Source organism: Canis aureus, chromosome 21 (genome assembly GCF_053574225.1).
Source record: "Canis aureus isolate CA01 chromosome 21, VMU_Caureus_v.1.0, whole genome shotgun sequence".
NCBI lineage: Eukaryota > Metazoa > Chordata > Mammalia > Carnivora > Canidae > Canis > Canis aureus.
In genome coordinates this window covers 11540477-11562143 of record NC_135631.1, presented here as the reverse complement: position 1 = coordinate 11562143, position 21667 = coordinate 11540477, and the positions used below count along the sequence as shown (strand labels likewise).

At 55.0% G+C, this 21667-nt stretch overlaps 1 protein-coding gene across 3 annotated transcripts in view; it reads right to left on the bottom strand.

Moving 5' to 3' along the window:
- The window catches only part of TSPAN18 (tetraspanin 18), a 186911-nt gene that overhangs the window by 39618 nt on the left and 125626 nt on the right, over positions 1–21667 (bottom strand). For 2 of the 3 annotated variants that reach the window (XM_077862982.1, XM_077862981.1), the window contains exon 3: positions 20374–20511. The exons of the other annotated variant lie outside the window; for it this stretch is intronic. The gene's annotated coding sequence lies outside the window, so the exon portion shown is untranslated. The remainder of the gene's footprint in view (positions 1–20373; positions 20512–21667) is intronic. 3 annotated transcript variants of the gene reach the window in all.

Here is a 21667-nt window from a genome sequence, read left to right as displayed (position 1 = left end):
CTGAGCCCTTGGCCTTGGCCCCTGCTACCGCTGAGTCTGGCACATGGAGACATCATGTCTGGCCAGCGTTGAGGGGCCTCCCCTGCTGCAGGTCTTCCATGGTGCTAACGAAGGACAGATGACCAGGCGGAGCATATTATAAGCCAAGGATGAGCCGTCTGATTAACCTCTTGTGCCCGGGAAGGCCTCCTCCCTGTTCTGCTAAGGCTGCACAGCAATGAGAAGGGGCAGAGAGACTGGTGGACAGTGTGCCTGAGTCTGAGGCGGTCACGGCCTCTGCATCCTCAGGGAAGGGAGGAAGGCGTTGATGATGGCAATGATGAGTTAGCATTTGCAGAGTGCTTCCTATGCACTAAGCACAATCCTGAACACTTCATTATCTATTAATGCATGTAATTTTTCCAACAATCTAGGAAGTGGGCTCGATTCTTATGCCCGTTTTACAGATGGGGAAACTGAGGCACAGAGCTACTTGCCCCGAGTTGCACGGCTATCAGAGGCCACCATTTGAACCCAGGCAGTTAGTTCCAGCATCTGGGCTTGGAGGGTGTCTAAGATGTCTCAGAGCTGGTGGGGGCAAACTGAGGAATTCTCCAGAATTCGGAAACCCACTAGCAAAGAAGGAAAAGTGGGGGCCTCGGGATCTAGTCTTTGCTTTGCCACCAGCCCACAGCATACTTTTGGGCAACAGCATAATCTTGGGGGCTTGTCCTCTGTGGGCTGCCCGGGGGAGGCAGCCTGTGGAGTGGCCCATGGCATCAGAGTGACCAGGGGACTCATCATCTCTCCTGCTCACTACCTGTGTGGCTTTGGCTTCTCGGAGCCCCTGTGGATCATGTAGTCTCATGGTCACGTGAACGTCAATGAGACCACCCTGCCTGACACATGCGAACGCTCTCAAGAAGCTGGAGCCGTATCATCATTCATCAGGAAGCCACACCTTTTGCTCGGCCATCCCTAGGCCCTGAGCCAAGTTCATGGCTCCCAGCGCCAATGCTAAGCGGACATCTAGGTGTCGTGGGCTCCATTTCCAGGTGGAAAGGATTCAGGTATTGTCCTCTTAGGAATGGAATCGGTGGTCTGAATACCTGACGAGAGGAACCCATGATTTAAACATGTAAACACACGCCGCCCACAGCCTCCAGAGCTAACAAATGCCAGTGGAATAAAGGAATCAGGGTTTAAGAAGGCTCGATGAAATGAGGTCTTGGGGAGCACAGAAGGTGGGTCTCACCCCTTACGGACCCTGGATCACAAGTGCATGGAGTGTACCTGAGTTCGGCAGTGAGGGCCATCTGCTGTCTGGTGCACTCTTGAGCTGCCCTGCGGAGCACACACTGTAGGCGTGCCAGCCACCCGTGTGCTCCCTGCAAGGCAGTGAACGAGGGTGACTTGAGTGCTTCATGCTGGGCTCAAACCAAGGGCAAATTGCCATCTTTTTTGCAATTCCTGAGGATGTAAGGATAAAAGGTATGTCCTTGGTCCAGCGATCTGGGATCAGTTTCCGACTTTATGGCCCGCCTCTGCCTCTCCATCTTAAGAGTGTTGTCTCTGCCCCTACTCCCTTTCCCCTAAAAGTGATCATGTGCGTGCACACATGCACATGCACACACACACACACACACACACACACACACTCTGATCATTTCCTGGGGAGGTGGAAGGCTACCTGCTTATGTCAGCTGCAACACTCCTCTACAAGCACACCTCGCTGGAGGCCTGGACATAAATCCCCTAACCCTGCCCTGGGACTGTGACCCCCAGCAGGCAGTGGCCATAGTTAATTTACAGGCTCTGCATGTGTGAGCCCTTCTACAAAGCTGGCTTGCCCAAGGCAACCTCGAGTGTGCCGGGACCCTGCTGGGAGAAGGGGGTCCTGGGGCGTCTCCTTGCTGGGAAAAGGAAGAACCTGGCAGGTGTTTCATTTCCCCCTGGCAGCCCAGTAATTAAGGAAGGAGGACTCAGCAAGTTCATGGGGCAGGGACCACATGGGGATGGCGAGGGCGGTACGTATGGAGCAGGCTTTAGAGGGAGGCTGTCCTAGGCTCCAGTGTAACCTTGAACAAGTCACCTCACCGTCTGAGCCCTGATGAGGTGACTTCAAGGCCACCAGGCTCTGACCACACGTCCAGAGCTGGCTCATGACCAGGAGGACCCGTGTAGCTTTCAAGAGTGTCTGGAAGACAATTCTGAGCTTTGCTTGAGGCCATGACCCCGTGAGATGCTCCTTCCTTGGTGTAATTCTGAATAGCAAATGTTGTTGGAGCAGAGAGTCCATGGGAAATGGGTCTCCGCGTCCTAGTGGGCTTTCCAAGGTAGATATTCCAGTAGGAGATAAACCCCAAAGAGAACCTGGATCCCATTACCTGAGGGCCGAGGGGCGGTAGGGGTGAGAATAAACCACCTCCTTGCTGTGTTTCCTGGGGCAGGCAGGGCCTCCCGGGTCAGTCAGGGTGATACAATGCGGTGCACTCGGAGCCAGGCCCGGCGTGCGGCAGGGGCCCCCCAGGACGGCCCCCTCGCACGGCTGGGCTCCACGCATCTTCAAGGTACCTCCATGAAGCCTTCGACAACCTTCTGAGGCATCAACACCTTGGTTGTGTGAGCTGGAAAGCCAGGTCTTTTCACCCTTCTCTCTGCTACTTTTCAAAGACCTCACCCCATTCTAAGGTCGGGGTTCTCTCCACAGCGTGGATTTAAGGAATCCTTTGTGCAACTTCAGCGGTGACGCTCAAGGAAATCCTTTCTTCTCCCAGGCCGCCCTGTCCTTGTCACAAGGTGACAGCTGCCCGGCTGCACCCAGAGGAGGCTGGCCCTCCCCGGCAGTGGCAGGGGAGCTGCTCTGTCCATGAGCCCGGGACAGACCAGGGCAGCCCCCAGCCCGGCCCATGGGCATCAGCACTGGCATCCGCACTGTCCATCTTGGGCTTCCTTTGGAAGAAGGGGGAAGGCTCGCGAAGCTGCGCCACAGGGGCCACCCTGGGGGCTCTTCTGGCACGGGCGCTGTCAGGGGTGCTGCTGGGTTGGCCTTTGATGGCAAGGCTTGTCCAACATGAGCCCCAGAGGCCCGAGATTGCATGATGGGCCAGCGATGTGGGGGCTCCAGAAGGTGCACAGCTTCTCCACCAACAGTGGAGAGCCCGGCCCTGAGGCTGCCCCATGTCCCATGACCCAGAGTCAATAGCTCTGGCTGAAGGAATCTTCTACCCCCTTGTCATTTACTTACTCTTGTCAACATCCTCACAGCACTTTATAAGCCCCCTCCATCCATCCCCGGGCTCATCTCCAACCATCCTCCTTCTCCCTCACCTCACTGCAGCCTTAGTGGTCTCTTCCACATGGCAAGCACATTCCTTCCTCAGGACCTTTACACCTGCCAGTCCTTCTGCCTGGGACCCTCTTTTCCTCAGCTGTTCCACATGGCATACTCCTTCACTTCATCCAGGTCTCTGATCAAATTCTTTAGGTAGACTGTCCCTGACCATCCCCACCCCCTCTCCCCGCCAGCCTAAAATAGTCTCTCTCCCTGGCCACTGTCTGTCCTTTTGTTGTCCCTGTTATTTATTTTCTTTCCCCTTCCTTTGAATGCAGGAGGGCAGTGCCTCTGCCTGGTTCGTTGCTGAATCCCAGCATCCGCTACAGTGCCTGCCACAGGCTGAGAGCTCAGGGGGTGTTTGGGGAAGGAAGGGAAGAAGGAAGGGCAGAAGGAATGAATCTTGTGTGAGGGCCTCATTTCACAAATGTTTGATTTAACTCTTGTGAAAAATCTGGCAAAAGATGCAGGACCAGGTATAATTTGTGGGACCCAGTAAAAATGAGGGATCTCTTATTCAAAAGTTAAGAATTTCAGGACGGCGGGACGCCTGGGTGGCTCAGCAGTTGAGCGTCTGCCTTCCGTTCAGGTTGTGATCCCAGGGTCTTGGGATCAAGTCCCACATCAGGCTCCTTGAAGGGAGCCTGCTTCTCCCTCTGCCTTTGTCTCTGCCTCTCTCTGTGTGTCTCTTATGAATAAATAAGTAAAATCTTTAAAAAAAATGTCAAGATGGCAACAGCAGAGCATTAAGCCAAGTGTGGGGCCATTCTAAGTGTAGGACAGACCATCCCCTCCCTGCCCCCTGCAAAAGCCCAGATTGCATACTGTGACCCTGGCCCTGGGGACGTGTTATTACCACTGCCATAGTGCCATTTGGAGATAAGAGGAGCAGAATGGTGTAGGGGCTTGTCCAATGACACAGCATCACGCCATGGCTTGGAACCTTACAAGCTCTTACTGCCCAGTTCCTGCAGTGGCTGCAGAAGAAATCTTGTTACCTCCACACACCTAGAAATCTGGGGACCCAGCCGAGGAAGGACATGAGGGAGGAAAATGGCTTGTGAATCTGTTGACCTCACAGCTTCATGATTTATATATATATATCAGATCACACATACATATATGGCATTTTATTTCAAAATATATCCACATGGGATCCCTGGGTGGCGCAGCGGTTTGGCGCCTGCCTTTGGCCCAGGGCGCGATCCTGGAGACCCAGGATCGAATCCCACGTTGGGCTCCCAGTGCATGGAGCCTGCTTCTCCCTCTGCCTGTGTCTCTGCCTCTCTCTCTGTGACTGTCATAAATAAATAAATAAAAATTAAAAAAAAATATATCCACAGCTGTTTTAATATAAAAATAAGGTATTGTTTTCCAAATCTTCGAGGAGCACTCATGTTCTATTAGGACATACAGGGCTCACCCTGAGAGTCTGGGTGCCCCCTGGCTTGGGGAGGAGTGCCCAGGCCCCGTGGGTTCCCACAACCCAATTAAAAAAGCTTTATCCGAGGTAGAAGACCCCAGCACAGGCTCTACAGCCAATAGCACACAATAGACGCTAGCTTCATTCCCTCCCTCCTGCTTGGTCCAAAGGAAACCCCCTCCAGGGTGGCCACAGACCCAGATGGCAGGGAGCCTTCCACAGGCCTGGGTCGAGACGCCGGATCTCATTATTCCAACAGAGACAGAGGGGAGCCCGGCTTGGCTCATTCCTCCTGGGGAAATGGGCCTCGGCCTGTTAGCGGGAAGAGGGGAGCGTTATTACCCGGCTCAGCCAGCCAGGTTCACCCGCCACGCTAATTGGAACACGTCATGCTTTGTTAATATAGTCTAATTTGGGGAGGCTGGCGCACCAGGGTCTCTGGGGTCGGGGTGCAGCGCAGGGGAAGGAAGCTTCTCATATGGTATATCGCCAAGGAGGGCTGGGAGTGTGGCCGAAAGGCCGTGTGGTTTTGCAAAATGACCAAAGTGACGTCTTGATCCAGCATCCAGAGACTTGAAGTTGGTTGTGCTGCTGTGTGTGGGTTTATATGGGTACACGTGTGCATGCACGTGTTTGAGCGTGTACGCGTGTGCATGGATGAGTGCACGTGTGCACACAGTGCATATGACGGCCAGCGGGGGTGTGCAATGGTGTGCAGGGCCATAGGGCTGTGAAGGGGGGTGCAGAGAACACAGCTATGTCACACCTGCAGGCAGGAGGCGGAGGGTCTAATTTTGAGAACGCAAACAAAGACATCTCTTTTCCCATGAATGGCTCGCCCAGCCCCTATTAACACTAATTAGGAGACCTGGGAATTCCCTATAACTTCGTAATTACTGTGAACAGACTTCACAGGGGCCGCCAAGGAAATGGAACACCCCCATCCTGTTTTCACAGGCTCGGTGATGACGGTGCCAACGATGCCCGACCCCCCATCCCTGGCCTCCTCCTCCCTCCAGGCACTGGGATCCCCCCAGGGCTCGCTGATGTCCAGACTGCCCAGGAGGCAGCGTAACAGAAGTGGGGGCGCCCTCGTAGTGGAAAGCTCAGTGCAGGGGATTGGGAGTGGGCTGGGGAAACTGAGGCGGGAGCCCAAGGAGCACATGGACGTATCCCAGGAAGAGACCCCCAGGTGAGCTTCGGGTCTGGAAGCCAAGGAGAAGACGGGCCACTCCATGCCAGGTTGACCCGCTGCTGCTGGCTCAGGCCCAAGGTCCCCGCCGCCCACCCTCTTAGCAACCCCCCCCCCCCGCCCCCCATCCATTAAGATGATGAACCAGACATTAAAGGCGGTGGAGAAGAGCTGGCAAGATCACAGCAGTGACTCCCTACGTCCTCAGGCCCCCTCCCCAGCCCGCAGGACCCTGCAGCCAGACGGCTTGGGAAACCACAGCGAAGCCATTCCGGGGACCCCTCTGCTGCTTGGTGGTGGGATGGCCCCTTGTGCCAGCTGATGGGGGGGCACTTCCAGAAGCAACGGGGCAGGGACTTCCCACAGGGCCTCAGGCATACGGAGACCCTCCCCCGGCCCCCCCTCTACCCGGCCCCCTGCCGCAGGCCTTGTCAGGACCTTGGGGGGAAGCAGGCACCCCCAGCGCGGTCCCCTGTCTGCCCCCCTCCGCCCTGGCCCCCCCCCCCCCCCCCCCCCCCCCCCCCCCCCGGGAGCAGATCTGCCAGCGTCACCCCCCAGGGAAGCGCTGTCTGTCTGTCTAGCGCCTGGGGCCTGGCTCTGCCTCCAGAAGACAGTCCTTTGTTCCTTCCTGTCTGCCCAGGATCTGAGATTCTCCATAGTCAGGAGCTTAAAGGGTATTTTCTTAATCGTATTAAAAAACGGCTGAAATGGTATGAAATAGTAACGGATTCCTGCTGCTGTTTCTTTTATTCTAGATACTCAGGTGACTTCTATTCTTTTTTTCTCATAAGGGACATGGATTATTCATGACCATTCATTCACAAATCACTGTGAAAGGGCCCTTCACACCCCAGGCTCGGAAGCAGCCGGGCCTCTCACCTGGGCCTGGAATACCTCCCCCCCTCCACCCGCCTCCAGGTGTGGGGTCCGCCTAGAAAACTTCTTTCCGCCCTTCGATGCCCAGCCTGACATCTCCTCAGCTGTGAAGCCCTCCCGGATTTCTCCAGCCCAGGCAGTGCTTCCTTCTGTTTAGTTCCTCACTTTGGAAGATGAGAAAACGAGGCCCAGAGAGGGGCGGGGGCCTGGCCCGGCCCCACAGCTAGGTCACGGGTGGTGAAGGCTACACTAGAATCCAGAAGCGCTTTTGTCTGCAGCGTCCAGGGGTTGGGGGGAGTTTGGCAATACGCCTCTTGACCTCCCTGGAGCCGGCGCCTGCCCTGTCAGGGGGCAGCCTTGACCTCCATCTTTGTTCTCCTCAGGACCGAGCCAGGATGCTCTCTCTGCCTCCAGGGGCTCAAATCAGTGAGGCATGGGATGAAGAAGGAGAATGGCCTGGTTGTTGTTCTACAAAGGGGAGTGGGGACAGGAAGCACTTGGGGCCCTTCCTCCCTCTCTGGAGCTCAAGTCTGCCTTTGCCACCCCTGGAGGGCCAGCCCGGCCTCCTTGCCCAGCCTGCTCCCTCCCTGGCCCCTCCCTGGAGGGAGGCCTGGGCTTACACAGCCACGTGGCCCTGGGTCTGAATCTCCGCTTTGCCCCTGAATAGCTGTGGTTCCACATACCCGAGCCTTATTACCAGCCTTACTAATATTTCATAAGGCGGCCTACCATGTATTAAGCCCTACTGGGGGCTGGGCACCGGGCAGGTGTTTTATAGACGCCATGGCTCCCTTCACGACCCCATCACATTCAGGCACACCCATCATCACTCCCATTTTGCAGGTAAAATGTCCCCACTTTCTCAAGGTCAAGAGCTTGAAGTGATTGACCTAGGACTTTAGCCTGGACCTATGTGAGGCTTATAAGCCCGACTCCCAAGTTAGATGAGTTGGATGAGATAATTGCACAGGCTAATCACTCTACTGATAATAACACATTGAACATGATAGCTTTTCTCATTTTCTTCCATAATGAGGGCAAGCACTGCGGTGAACTGGCCCTGGTGAGATCCACGGGCAGGCGAGGCTTCCTGGGGACCTGGTAGGAGGGTGCAGACCCTCCGGCAGTTCCCACCCATGGAAATCGCAGGGCCCGGATTGCTCCTAGCCAGAGTATTATTGGAGAGTAAGTATTATTTTACCCTCCAGCTTAATCCAGACCAAGCTTATCTTTCCCACCGAAAAGCCCACAGCCCAGAGAAAGTTAAGCCCTTTGCTGCTTTCCTAATTGTAGGCTTGCAGCTCTTCTGGGGATCACCAGATCTCTGGCAAAGCCGGAGAAGTGGTCTGGTATTTGGCAGTGGTATCAGAGAGGCTGGCTCCGGGCTGAGCCGTCCAGCTTTCCAAGCCCATGCTGGTTTGGGGGCGTTCATGGGGGAGAAGGCAGGCTGGGGCACATTCCCCTTCTGCACGGGCCTGCTACCCTGGCCCCAGGGCAGATCTAGCTACAGTGGGGTTCGGGGAAATGAATCGTGGCCTCCTGCTTCATGTTGAGTCCCACTTGGCTAGAAAAATAATATGGGTCATGGGCAACCAGACCCCATCCTTGTCTTATAGTTTATGCCATGTCTGTTTCCCTCCTGCCTCTTCCTCTGAAGTGTGAGCAGAAGTCGTTCAGACCAGAGGCCCTGACCCTCCCCGTGTCCCCCTCAGTTTCTCTAAGAGAGGGCCACTGGATGGGGAGCAGCAGCAGACTCTGCTGTTGAGGGTTAGGGACTCTCGAATGGTCCCGGGAGCCAGCCTGGGTCACACTGGCCCCTGCCCAACCTCAGTCTCACATCGTCCCCCCCCTCGGCTATCTGCTGGAAAGTGCTAGCAGGGTCAGAGAGAAGTCTGAAGGACCGACGTCCAGGTTAGTGGTCTGTGCGGGCCTTGCTGGCAAAACCAGACACAATGGGTACAAGTTATAGGACTAGAGAGTTTGCCTTGATACAAAGAGCAGTATCCCCCATCTCCTGGGAGGACTGGAAATGTGGTAGAGCTGTTAAAAGATGGATTTGAAATCAGAGAGACCAGGGGTTGAAATCCTGGCTTCCCCCACTTCCTACCTGTGTGACTTTGGGTACATGCCTCAACCCCTCTGAACTACAATTTTGTCAGCTATAAAACGATTCCCTCTCGGAGGTTGGAACCTAAGATCAAATGACGTCAGGTAAGCCTGGCGCTTACCACATGATCAGGACGTGCACGTTCCTTCAGCCCCGGGGGGGAGTGAGCTGGCTGACGCTGGGGGAATCCAAGTAGATGTCAGACGCCCCTAGAGCAGGGCTGGGTACAGAAGATTTCCTTCTTGGACTAAAATGAAGATCACGCTCAATGTTTCTATGAGACCTCCCAACTCGAAGAAAACACACTGAGAACGTGGGCCTGGCCGGCCGTGGGAAGGTGGGCGCCGTCTCCTTGCACCTCTCCCATAATGTAAAAAGCACACCCCCCACCCCGGTCCCCCATGGTACGTGCTTCTGTCAACACGAAATGTCCAGAAACGGCAAAATCTACAGAGGCAGAGAGGAGACTGGTGATTGTCTGGGGCTGGGGGCAGGGATTGGAACCGATGGCAGGGGGGTACCAAGTTTCTTTCAGGGGTGACGGAAATATCCCCAGGTTATATTGTAGCAATGGTTACACTACTTCTCAAGTTGATGACAAACCATTGAATCGTACCTTGAAAAGGAGCACATTTCGTAGTATGTAAATTATATGGCTGTAAAGCTATTAAAAAGCCCCCAGACAGCAATGCCAGCAATGAAGTCGAGAGGGGCCGACGCATGCTTGGGGGTGATGCCCACACCCTGGCGGAAGCATGGCAGTGGCAGGCCGACGCCTGAGGTCACCCCCAGTTTCTCGGCTCCTTCTCCACCTGCAGGTTCACGTCGGCGCTTTCTGGTTATTTTTTGCCCCATAAGAGGAATTACAGCAGACTCACCCTGACCCCAAGCACACCCTGCTCTAGGGGCGTCTGACATCTACTTGAATTTCCCCAGCACACTGGGTGAAGCCCCAGTGATGTGAGCAGGCAGGTCCTGCAGACAGAAGGAGGCAGCGTGAGGAAGGAGGCCTGCTAGAGACACGCCTCCCAGGAGCTTCGGGAGATCGGGGCCAGACGCTGGCTCTGGGCGCCTTATAGTTTGGGGGTCCCTGAGTCAGGATGAAAGTGCAAGGCTCAGCCTGGCCTCACCTCTAAGGCTCTGGTAGGCCCACTTGAGGGAGGCGAGGATGGGACCAATCATGTGCCGAGCACAGCTACCTGCCAGGTCAGGGTTGACGTTTGTCCTGGGGATGTGACACCCGAGGGCCTGCAGATGAGCAGAGAAGACCTGTCTGTGCTCAGGGTCAGAGCACTGAGGAGAGATCCGACTCGCTCATGGTTGCTCCCGGGCAAAGCAAGGAAAACAACTTTCAAGGCCATCTGAACGCTGCTGTCCTGACTGGTAGTGAGCTCTCCGTTGCCAGCAGTATGTAAGCGGAAGTTCAATGAACACTTCTCAAGGGGTCACAACAGATGACCTCGAAACCCCTCCCAGGCCAGTTAGTTGGTGAGGCCACAAAGCCTGGCGGTTCATTTCGTTCGAGGGTTAAACCTGGACTCAGAATAAAGCAGAAAGGCCCGAGCCATCCTGAAGGAGGGGGCCTGGCTGGCACCGCCTCCACTGGAACTGCAAGTCCTCTGAGCGCTCACCTAACGTGATGCTTGGATACCCACAGGAGGCCAGAGCAGGCCTTGCGGGGCTCCCAGTGCACGCCCCCGCGCCCGAGCTACCCCAGAAGTGGGTGCAGGGGAGGCAGGGGTTGCCAGCCCCAAGCGCAGCCAAGCCAGTCACATGGGGCCCCCGACTGGCCCTCCGGCGGGAGGCCTGTTGCCTACCTGCCCCACCCTGGGGCGCACAGGGCCCTTCCCTCTCTCCAGTTCCAGCCTCCCCAGGGACTCAGGATCCTGGCTGCAGTTAGCAAGTTCCCTCCCCTCAGCCCCGGACTCACCACAGGATGAGCTCATCAGAGGCCCCTTCCCGAACAAGAGCCCCAGGCCTGGGAGAGGCCCTCTGCTCCCTTTCATGTGCCTGCCTGGCCCTAGGAAGGCAGTGAGGGAGGCTGGGGCCTCTGAAGGAGGCTAGGCCTCTGAGGAAGAGGAGAAGGAGGAGGGGGAGGAGGGAGAGAAGGAGGAGGGGCTGGGGGCTCCGGGGACCTGGGCCCCTCTCGGCCGCTCCCAGCCTCCACCCGGCTCTACCCTCAGAGGGGGTCTGGGCTCCTCTTGCGTTTCTCGGTGCCACCCCTCCAGGTCTGGAAGCTAGACGTGCAGACCGTGCTCTATGTAGTCTCCTCTCCCTCAGAGACATACATGGAGACTCCGGGGGTGGAAGGCATGAACCCCCAAACTAATTACAGTGCCAGGCAGTTACAGGGCGTTCTGGAGGTACTAAGAGATAGAGAGCGAGGGCCACCTGGGCTTCAGCACTCAGCAGGCGTGGGGAATGTTCTGGCAACAGGGCAGGGCTCCTCCAAGACCCAGGGTATCCCAGCCCCACCCTGCCTCCTGCTCCCCATCCACCACAGGCTCAGCCCTACCCTCCAGAAGACAGCCTGACACCTGCTGTGGTCCAGAGACCCTTTATCTCAACCACCCATTTTCCCAGGGTGCAGATCTTCCCTCCTCCCCTCCTGCATAAACCTTTTCCTGTTTCTCCAGCACCCGGGGGGTGGGGAACCCAGCTCAGAGCACAAGAAGCCCATTGACTAGCCCTCCTCTCCCGCACACCCTCCTCCGCTCTACCCGGGCACTACCTCTTGTAGGTCCTGAACGCTTCTGCTCTATCATGCCCCAGGGACTTTGCATGTGCTGATCCCTCTGCCAGGAATCCGCTCCCCTCCACCACGTCACACACAGATTTCTTTGTCTACCTCTAAGTAAGTCATTCATAATCCACGCCTTCCCTGGCCACCCCCCTTCCCCGGCCTGAGCACTGTCACCCTTCTGCGCCCCGCTGCATCAGGGTGTTAGGCCGCCTGCCACCTGCCTGTTGCCCTGGGTTGACTTTCCTGATTTGCTCACTGTGCTGCAGGAGCTCTCTCTCCCTGCTCCCAAGATGGTGCCAAGTCTTTGGCTCCCATGTCGTGGGGGCTGCTGGCTTCTAAGGCCAGACACAGAGGTTGCTGGGCCTAGGAAGATAGCCCACCCTCCAGGCCCTGGAAACTTCTCAGAGGGCATAGGTTGGAGCCCCTGGAGGTGGAGGGGTGTGTATGAGCATGGGTGGGGTACAGGCAGAGGCAGGGGGCCCAGGGAGAGGGTTGTTGAGTGCTTCTGGAGATCAACAAAGAGTGGATTTGGGGGGGATCCAGGATCAAGTGCCCTGATCCTGGAACAACCTTCCCAAGGGGTGATGGGACTTCCACAGAGCCGCCTTGAGATGCCTGGGAGAGGCTGGGAGTCTATGCACCCAAACTCACAGAGTTCCACCCAAACATCACATTGGGCCCAGGTGGCATGGAAAAGCTCACTGCCTGCTCGCCCTCACTGGACCCCAACAGCCTCCCACTAATGTTCTGGGCCACAGAGAGCCACCAAGACTCCTGCAGCATCCTCGGGGGTGAGAATCTTCTCTCCCCAATACACCTGGGATGGGACGTCCTGCAAATGGGCAGAGGGGCTTGGTGGCAGAGGTCTGAGCTGAAGAAGTAAAGGCAGGTGGCACATCTTGCACCTCAGTGTTGGTAAAATTCAAACCTGCTGCAAGTCCATGTAGCACCGATGATGTACTGGCCTATGCAAGGCCCAGGGCTTTGCCTGGTGAGGGAAGCCATGTGGCACCAGAGGGCACAGGCGTGGAAGTGCAGACTCCCAGGAGGTCACAGGAGAGAGTGAATGTCCTGCAGGAATGTGGGAGCTCGGGAGGGACTGAGCCTGGAGCTCCCTGGCAGAGGAGGGAGCCTAGACGTGCGGCCGGATATGCTCTCTGTGAACCTGTCCCCCCAAATCTGGCCTGAATGTGACACGTCCTAGGCCACCTGCCAGGACTCCAGGACCCAGGGCACCGAAGACCATTAAGACTCAGAGCAAACTACAACGGGGATGCCAGGCTGCCCTGAGGACCCGGGCTGGTCCCCCTCCTCCCATCCCTTCCCTTCCCCCTGCTCCAGTGGAACCACTGAGGCCTGGACTTCTAGCCTGGATGGCAATTCAACACAACAGCCACCTGGCCACCATCCCACACCTGACTACACACCTGTCTCCAGCTCTTGGGGAGAAAAAAAAAGGGGAAAAAAGTTCCAGATGTGGCGGTTGCACACTCTAAGAGAATGTTGCTAGGAAAGAGAAGGAGCCAGCTGGCAGAGGAGGGGGACATTTGCTTTCTAATTTAAATTCTTCTGGGTCATTTGAATATTTAAGGACCCCATATTACTTCCGGAACAATCACTTTTAAAAAATAATTTTTGTCTTAAAAATGCAAAGCAATCTGCAAAAATCTATTTGGAAGAGAGAAGTTTATGCAACAAATAGCACAAATAGCGTAAGGAGTCATTAAATACACCACCATCATCCTTCTGGTATACTCACCACGTGCCCAGAGCTCTGCTCCGTGTTTTTACACTCATTATTTCATCTAAGCTCATCACGGCGCTGTGTGTTGGATGTTACTGGTGCTATCATTTTCCAGATGAGAAAACTGAATTTGAGAGAGACTAAGTAACATGCCCAAGGTCACCCAGCCCGGAGTGGGCTCTGAAGGCAGGTGCATCTGGCAGCAGGCAAGCTCCCACCTTAGGTCAGGGCCACGCACCACACCGCCTCCTGCAACTGCTACGTGAAAACGTCAAGCTCAAAACCCATTTGTTCGGGGTCTGCTCCACCACTTGAACCCCAGGATGCTGCCCCGGAGCCAAAATCAAATTGTTACAGGCAAACAAAGCCAGAGCCTGGCGTCTCCGGCCACCTGGAAACTTGGACTGAGGCTAGGAAAGCATGTCCGACGGGGAGTCCACTGTAGTCTGTCCATCTGTCCATCCATTCGCCAGCCTCCTGCTGAAGGCCCCACGCGTGTCCGGCTCCATGCTGGATGCTGGCAGCCAGTGAGGGCAAGAGGCCCGCAGCCACCAGGAGAGAGGACAAGGTGAGCACAGGGCAGACTGGGCCCCTAGGTGCCTTTCCAATCCGGAAATTTCCAAAACCCTTTGCAATTTGGGATCCCAACTTGTTTTGAGGGGGAGTGTGAATGGAATGCAACCCTGCAATCCACGCCCCGTGGCAAGCTCTTCTTCTCCTCCAAGGTACTTAGCCTAACGCTGAAGCAGGCCTTGGCAATCCAAACCATCTCTCTGGCCAGGGTGCGGTGCCAGGCCAGTTAACTGTGGTGGGTTCTCGGGACTTTCACCCGGGCCTTAGCACCGAGATGGAAAGGGGGCTTATGAAAGCTCTAGGAGCCTGGGGGACGGGGGTGGGATTCCTCCCAGGCTCCAGCCTGCACACCTGAGCACACACTCATGCTTGGCCAGAGGTCCTGTGGCCAATGATGTTAATGAGGCCAGCGGGAAGACAGATGCTGCCCCAAAGTGCAGCCTGAGCCTCCGAGAGCAGGGAGCTTGGGTGTCCTGTTCAACTCTCAGAGGCCCTGGGTGCACAGCAGGTGTTCAGTCAATATTTGATGACTGAGTGAAGAAATGTGATTTTGAAGAAGGCAGCTCTACCCCTATTTGGAGATGGGAGGGGTATGACTTGGTCACTGTATTTTGGGGGACGTGGACTTAAGCTGCCCTCTAGGCACCTAAACATTGAGGACTCAATTGGGGAATCCTCCCACAGAATCCTAAAAACTGAAAATATAAATAAGAACACCAATAGCACAAGTGCTATCGCTAAGGACTGACCCTCTGGTGGGCTCACTGATAAGCTCTTTTCTTAATTATCCCATGAAATCCCCACATCAGGCCTGTGAGATGTGTAGTATCATTATCCCCAATTTATAGATGAGAACCCCCAGGCTCGGAGGGTCAGAGCTGGGATCTGCACCCACATCTGACTTGGGAGAAGAGGGCTGAGGCTGGAAGGGGCCTACCCCCTATTTTCAAACCAACCAAGTACGAGACAGGGGGGCTGAGGACATGAGTAGGAGGCCTGGGACAAGAGCCCAAGGCTTCCAACTTCCAGCCCGGGCTCTGCATGACTTGCGAAGGTGCCGGCGAACACCTTTTCTCCGTTCAAGAAGAACCTCGGAGATGGTGGGGGGGGGGGTTCATTACTCTCGGTCCCTGTTCAGCAACCCCTCTCTCAAGCCCCCCCCCACCAACTCTCTTTCCTGAGGTTGGAGGGAAAAGGAGGAAAATGGAAGAGTCATTCGACTCCAAACCCAGGCTGTGGTTGAGGGCAGACTGAGGATGGCCACAGGCCCGCGCAGGGAAGAAGCTGTCCGCATCCATCTCATTTCCTGCCTGGCACAGTCTTCCAAACCCCAGGGTCCCACCTGCCAGGCTTCGGCTCTCACTATCTCTTCTTCCCGGGATGCCCTTCCCAGCATCTGAGCCAGTCCCCTGTCCTGCCCCAGTTTTCAAAGCCCAGCTGGAATAGGCCACATTGCCTGACTTTCCATCACCGTCACCACCCAGAAGTGACCTCTTGATCTGACCCTGGAACCCTCAAGCCTCCCGTTCTAATTCTGCTCCGAACCCTCTTACTCTCTACCTTGTATGTTAGGGATTTGCTTTCATGTCTCCCTCCTTATGACAGGCCGGGAGCCCCCTGGGGGATGGTGGCTGATCTCTGAGGTGTTTCAAGTAAGTGGGGTACAGCGGGGCTGAAGGCTGGCCAATTCTTTCTGTTTACTCAGGTGCAGCCCCAGACCGGGTCTCTAACCATGGCCTCCCCTCCCTCTCCAGGACCTGTCGCAAGTTACATCACACACTCTGAGTCCGAGAGGCTGAGGACCAAGCTGTTCTAGTATCTCCGCAGCATCGGTCGTAAGTGGGGGCTTTGAAAAATAGTGTGGAAACTGGGATCCCTGGGTGGCTCAGCGGTTTAGCGTCTGCCTTTGGCCCAGGGCGTGATCCTGGAGTCCCGGGATCGAGTCCCACGTCAGGCTCCAGGCATGGGCCTGCTTCTCCCTCCTCCTGTGTCTCTGCCTCTCTCTGTCTCTATGTCTATCATAAATAAATAAATCTTTTAAAAAAAAAATAGTGTGGAAACTAGTCAGCCCACAGACATTCACCAAGTTCTCCTGTGGCTCAGTGCTGAATGAGACACTGGACAAGGGGTGGGGGCAAGACACCCAGAGGTCCGGTCCTCAGGACATCTTCCAGAGGAGAGGGCAGGGACCTTCGCGCCCTGCTCACTCTCGGTCCCCAGCACACGAAACATCGCCTGGCACATGGTAAGAACACACCAGCCACTGGCTGAAGAAATGAATTACCACTCGGTGATCCAGCCACGCTGAGCACCATATAAGGCAGGCTGGTGCTGAACGCTGAGCTGGCCTACGTGGTGAGTCAGAGCTGCAGAATCCACAGGCAAGAGACACACAAACAGAGAGAGAGAGTGGAAGAGCGAGAGCGAGAGACTGGCAAAGGGCAAGGAGTTTTGTGGTTGACCAAAATCAAGCAAAGGACAGAACATAAAAAGAAGCTGGCCACAGTGGCCTAGGAGGCAGCATCATAGGCTGTGGTTTTCTATCTTTTTCCTGCAGAACAATCTTTTTTCAAGTGAAATCATACACCACACCCTAAATGCATAACAGAGCTGCCACGGTGGATGGCGGCTACAGTCGAGAGGCTGGCCTGCTCTCACAGACCCTGGAACCCCACAGAGGCCCCCGGGGCTCCCCAGAGATGGGGTTCCTGCTGGGTCAGAGACTGCCTCCTTCTCCTCCCCCTTCCCTCTGAGATGCCTCGGAGTGGAGCGGCAGCAGCTGAGGGGAAGGCGGCAGTTGCTCTTCTGGGAAGGAGGCCTTCATGGGTCCGGGTCTTCTGGGAGTCCGTTTAGGGCAAATACCCCCTAAAGCGGCTCAGGAAACTTTCCCCAGCCACAAGGGAGTCAGGGGAGGAAGGAAAAGATCCTCCCAGTGAGTGGAGGGGAACCCAAGGCAGCCAGCTATGGGGGTGCCTGAAATAGTGGGGGGGCTCCTAGGGAGCACAGGGACTCCATATGGACAGAATTTCAGAGGCGATCCTTTTGGAAAGTGAAGCATCACCTTGTGTGTGCAATACGTGTATGTGCATGCATGCGAGTGTGTGTACATAAATCAGGTTTCAGATAGCAGATCCACAAAACCAGAGCTATACCTGTTGCAGAAAGGCCACCCTGGTGCTATAACTACAGGGAGGACTATTTTGGGACATATGGCATTCCCATTTGCCCCGTGTCCCCCACCCCTGCCACGGCACCAACAGGGTCACCTGTTGTTCCATCTGCCTGGCATTCCTTCCTCTTTCTGAAGATAGCATCTGGGTTTTCCCTTTGGGGTTCCCACCCACTTCCAGCCTCAGGCCAATTCTCCCCTCCACCCACAGCAGGTACTGTCCCACGGCCACCCAGCCCTCAACCCCCACCCCGCCAGGCCAATCAGCACATTCTCTCCTCCTGGTTTCAGAAATGGGTCAGAGATGGTCACGTGGCTGGAAAGTAGCCAATAAGCTGCAACTCTGGAACTTTGGTTGGGGCTCCTGAGAAAAAGAAGCTCTCCTTCCACAGGCTTGGAAACGAGCAGATGTGGGTCTGGAGCCCTTGGTCACTGCCCCACCACGCTGTGAGGCGTGCATCCCCCAGAATGGAAACCCGCAAGGAGGGAAGCAGGGGCACAGACACAGGCGTCATTTGAGCCTTGGACTCAGCTCCGCTTTGAACACACCAATAAACAGGCCCCAAATTGTCAATATATTGGAAACCAATAAAAAGCGAATAAATTGCTTGTCTTGGCTTAATTGGGGTGGAGCTGAGAATTGGCTCCCACCTGATGTGGCATCTGACCTCGTCTGGCCTTTGCCCTTTGACTCCCCGGCAGCCAGCCATCATTTCTGGCCCAGGCTGATTCTCGATGAGCTGGACAGCAGCTCCAGCCTCCCCAGCTGAGCCTGGGGTGGGGCACGAGTGGGTGTCAGACTCAAGGACTGGCCACAGGCCAGCAGCCTGGCTGGACTTGCCTGCGTCCAGCCTTCCTGGCCGTCTGGCCCCGCCGAGGGATGTGTTTCGGCGGATCTAAAGTTGGCTCGGGTCCACTCGCTTGGTCCCCAGCCCTCATTGTTCTCCCTCCTTGACCTTGGGCTCTGGTAGGGAGACAGACACTAAACAATAAGGACTCTGGAAAGCAGCCACTCCTCACTTTGGGGCAGGAAGAGTCAACCCCAGGGCTCTGGTCCATCTCAGGGAGATTGCCACGGGCAGAGGCTGCGAGGGGTGGCAGGACAGTTCGGGGCTTGCATGTCAAACAGGCCCAGGAGATACACCGGGGTGGCTCAGTGATTGAGCATCTGCCTTCAGCTCAGGGTGTGATCCCAGAACCCTGGGATCAAGTCCTGCATCGGTCTCCCCGCAGGGAAACTGCTTCTCCCTCTCTCTGCTTATCTCATGAATAAATACATAAAATATTAAAAAAAAACAAAAAAACAAAAAAACAGGCCCGGGAACACTCCTGGATCTCTTACCTGCTGAAACACCTTCGCCTAGCTGTCCCTTCCAGTGTTATCATCCTTGAGTCTAACATGGGGATCCTGCTGCTACATACCCAACAGAAGGACTAAAATCCACAAAACTGACAGCGCTGACTGCTGATGAGAACATGGAGCAACAAGAACTCTCATTCGCTGGTGGTGGGAATGGAAAGCCGTGTAGCCACTTGGGAAGACGGTTTGCCGGTTTCGTTTTCTTTTTCTTTTTTACGATTTTATTTATTTATTCATGAGAGACACAGAGAGAGGCAGAGATATAGGCAGAGGGAGAAGCAGGCTCCCTCTGGGGAGCTTGATGTGGGACTCGATCCCAGGACCCCAGGATCACAACCTGAGCCGAAGGCAGACGCTTAACCACTGAACCACCCAGGTGCCCCAATTTGGCGATTTCTTAAGAAGCCAAATATATTCTTTGCCATATGATCCAGCAGTCATGCTCCTAGGTGTTGACCCAACTGGCTCAAACTTCTGTCTACACAAAGACTGGCACATGAATGTATAGTAGCTTTCATCGTGATCGGCTAAAATCAATCAGAAGTAACCAAGATATCCTTCAACTAGTGAATGGATAAATAAGCAGTGGTACAGCCGATGGAATGTTACTCAGCAATAAAAAGAAATGAACCATCAAGCCAGGAAAAGACATGGAAAAAATTTAAATGCACACCGCTAAGTGAAAGAAGCCGGTCTGAAAAGATTACCTACTGTATGATTCCAATTATATGACATTCTGGAAAAGGCAAAATTATGGGGACAGTGAAAAAGTCACTGGTTGCCAGAGGGAGGAAGCAGGGATCGAGGGCGACTAAGCGGGTGGATCATCTTCTCTGGCAAGGTGGAGGGTCCCCCAGCATCCATTTTCCCCTTCTTCCTTCGAAATAGAGTTGCAGTTGGGCAGACAGCCACCCAGAACGATGACTGTAATTCCCAGCCTCCCTTGCAGCGAGGCGTGCTGCACGACTGCATTCTGGCCAGTGGGATGGAAGTGATGGGAGCCCCCTCTTAAAGGAAGCAGCGCCCTCGCCTCTTCTGGTTTCTTCCTTCTTGCTGAGTATGATGGAGAGGCTGTCCTGGGCCATCATGGATCATGAAGACCAGTGATGGTGCAGCCGCAAGACAGCGAAAGCCGGGACCCTAACATTCCTGTGTGGAAAAATCCTCCTAGCTCAGAATCTTACTTAGAGAAAAATCCACCTGTCTCTCATTGAAGGAACTATTATTTGGGGTTTTGGGGTCACACACAACCAAACCCACATTCGGACTAATGCAAGAGCCTTCAAGGACTGTCCTGGGGGTTCTGCGTGAAATAGGCACAGCATCTTCACACATTTGATTCATTCAACAGATCGAGGCCGATCTCCTGTACTGGGATCTGAGAGTTCAATTAAGAACCAGGCAGATGAACCCCCACCCTCGTGGACTCCACCTTCTAGTGCAGGAGACAGACTGTTAGCGCGAGAGTGAACGAATTACGGATTGTCCCATACGCAATACTATTAGCAACGGTTAATGTTTCTTGAATTCCGAGCTTACTACGTGTCCATCCTGTCCTAAGCCCTTTTCAGGCATTGCCTTATTTGATCTTCACCACAAACCCAGAAGGTGGGTGCTATTGCTTCCCTGTTGATGAGGAAGCTGAGTCGCAGAAAGGTTGAGGAACCGGCCCAAGGTCACACAGCTAGTAACTAGTGGTTTCAGGATTTGAACCCAGGTCTCCTGGACTTGAGAGCCTGAACCACTGGGCTCTCCTGCTAATGAAGGGTGTAAAAGAAGACGCTGTGATAAAGAATGACAGGGTGCCCTGCTGGTGGCAGTGACAACAGACACAGCGTATAACCACGTGCCAAATGAGCCTGAACTTCCTTACCCAGGTGGCCAGCGTTGGGAGGTCTGGAAAAGGATCGGGCCTGTTTCTAGACGCCAAAATCAAAGGTGTCAAGTCGCTCTGATGACAGTGTCAGAAGTCCCGGCCGCTGCAAGCTCGGGCTGTCCAGGAGATGCCCACCTGTCAGAGATAAGCAGATGAGCCATAACTGCCTGGTCGGGAGAGATCTCATCAGCTCATGCTGCCCCAGGTGGCTTCTTTCTGTCGCAGATGCTCTCGGGGCCCCGAGGGGGCCATGTCACAGGGCAAAGACGGCAGGAACCTGGGGTCATGCGTCAAGAAACAGGTCCCAGCTGAACTTGCCTGGAAACAAGTCTGAGACCCAAAAATATGCATTTCTGCCTGTGTGTGTGTGTGTGTGTGCGCGCGCGTGTGTACGCCCTGAATAAAAATACATAAGCATCACACCCACCGTGTCTAGCACAGTGCCCTTTGCAGAGCGGGGAAGCTCGACAAATGTTTCACGGTTTGCTTTGATGTAAAACACAAATGTATATGTTGGAGTGAGTGGGTGGAAGCTCCAGGAGAGTTGGAGTGAATTGGAGGAAAGATCCTTCCTTCTGTGAAAATGCATTCTTGGGACGCTCCATCCAGCCAGACCAATGGCTTCATCAGTTTACCGATGAGGAGACTGACGTCCAGAGAGGGGCAGTGACCGGGCCAAAGTGACATAGCAAGCTGGTGGTAGAGTGAGGCCTAAGCCCTGGGTCTCTCCTGACTCATGGCTGGGGGTTCTCTCCAACGATGCACCCTTCATTGTATTTGTGGGACTCGCAGCCCCTGGGGCAGCCCGGGCCCACGGCAGGGGTCTCCTGCATGCTGTCAGGTGGGTTAGAGCAGAGTATTTCCCAGCTGTGTTCAAACCCAGACAAGGTGTGAGAGGCAGTGCCTGCAGTGATCAGAAGCATGGTCTTTGGAAGCAGGTAGATCATGGCCCACATGCTTGGGCAATCTTTTTCTAGAAGTAGACAGTGGGTAAGTCAGGGGTCCTCTCAGAGCATCAGTCTCCTCGTCTATAAAATGGGAATAATAATAACAGCATCTCTTCGAGGATTGCAGGCATGAAAATGACCTTCCTACGTCTCTGAAGCCCACAGCAGAGCATTCGCTCACTAAATGTTAGGGATGTGATGCAGAGGAGGATACTGGGAGCGCCTGCAGTGGGAGGTGGAGCACTGGACTGGGAGTTGCTCTGTGTCCTTGGCAAGTCTTGAGACAAAAATCTCTCAATTTCACTGGTCATTCATCCCCTCTGCCCCCACCTTGCTCCCCCTTC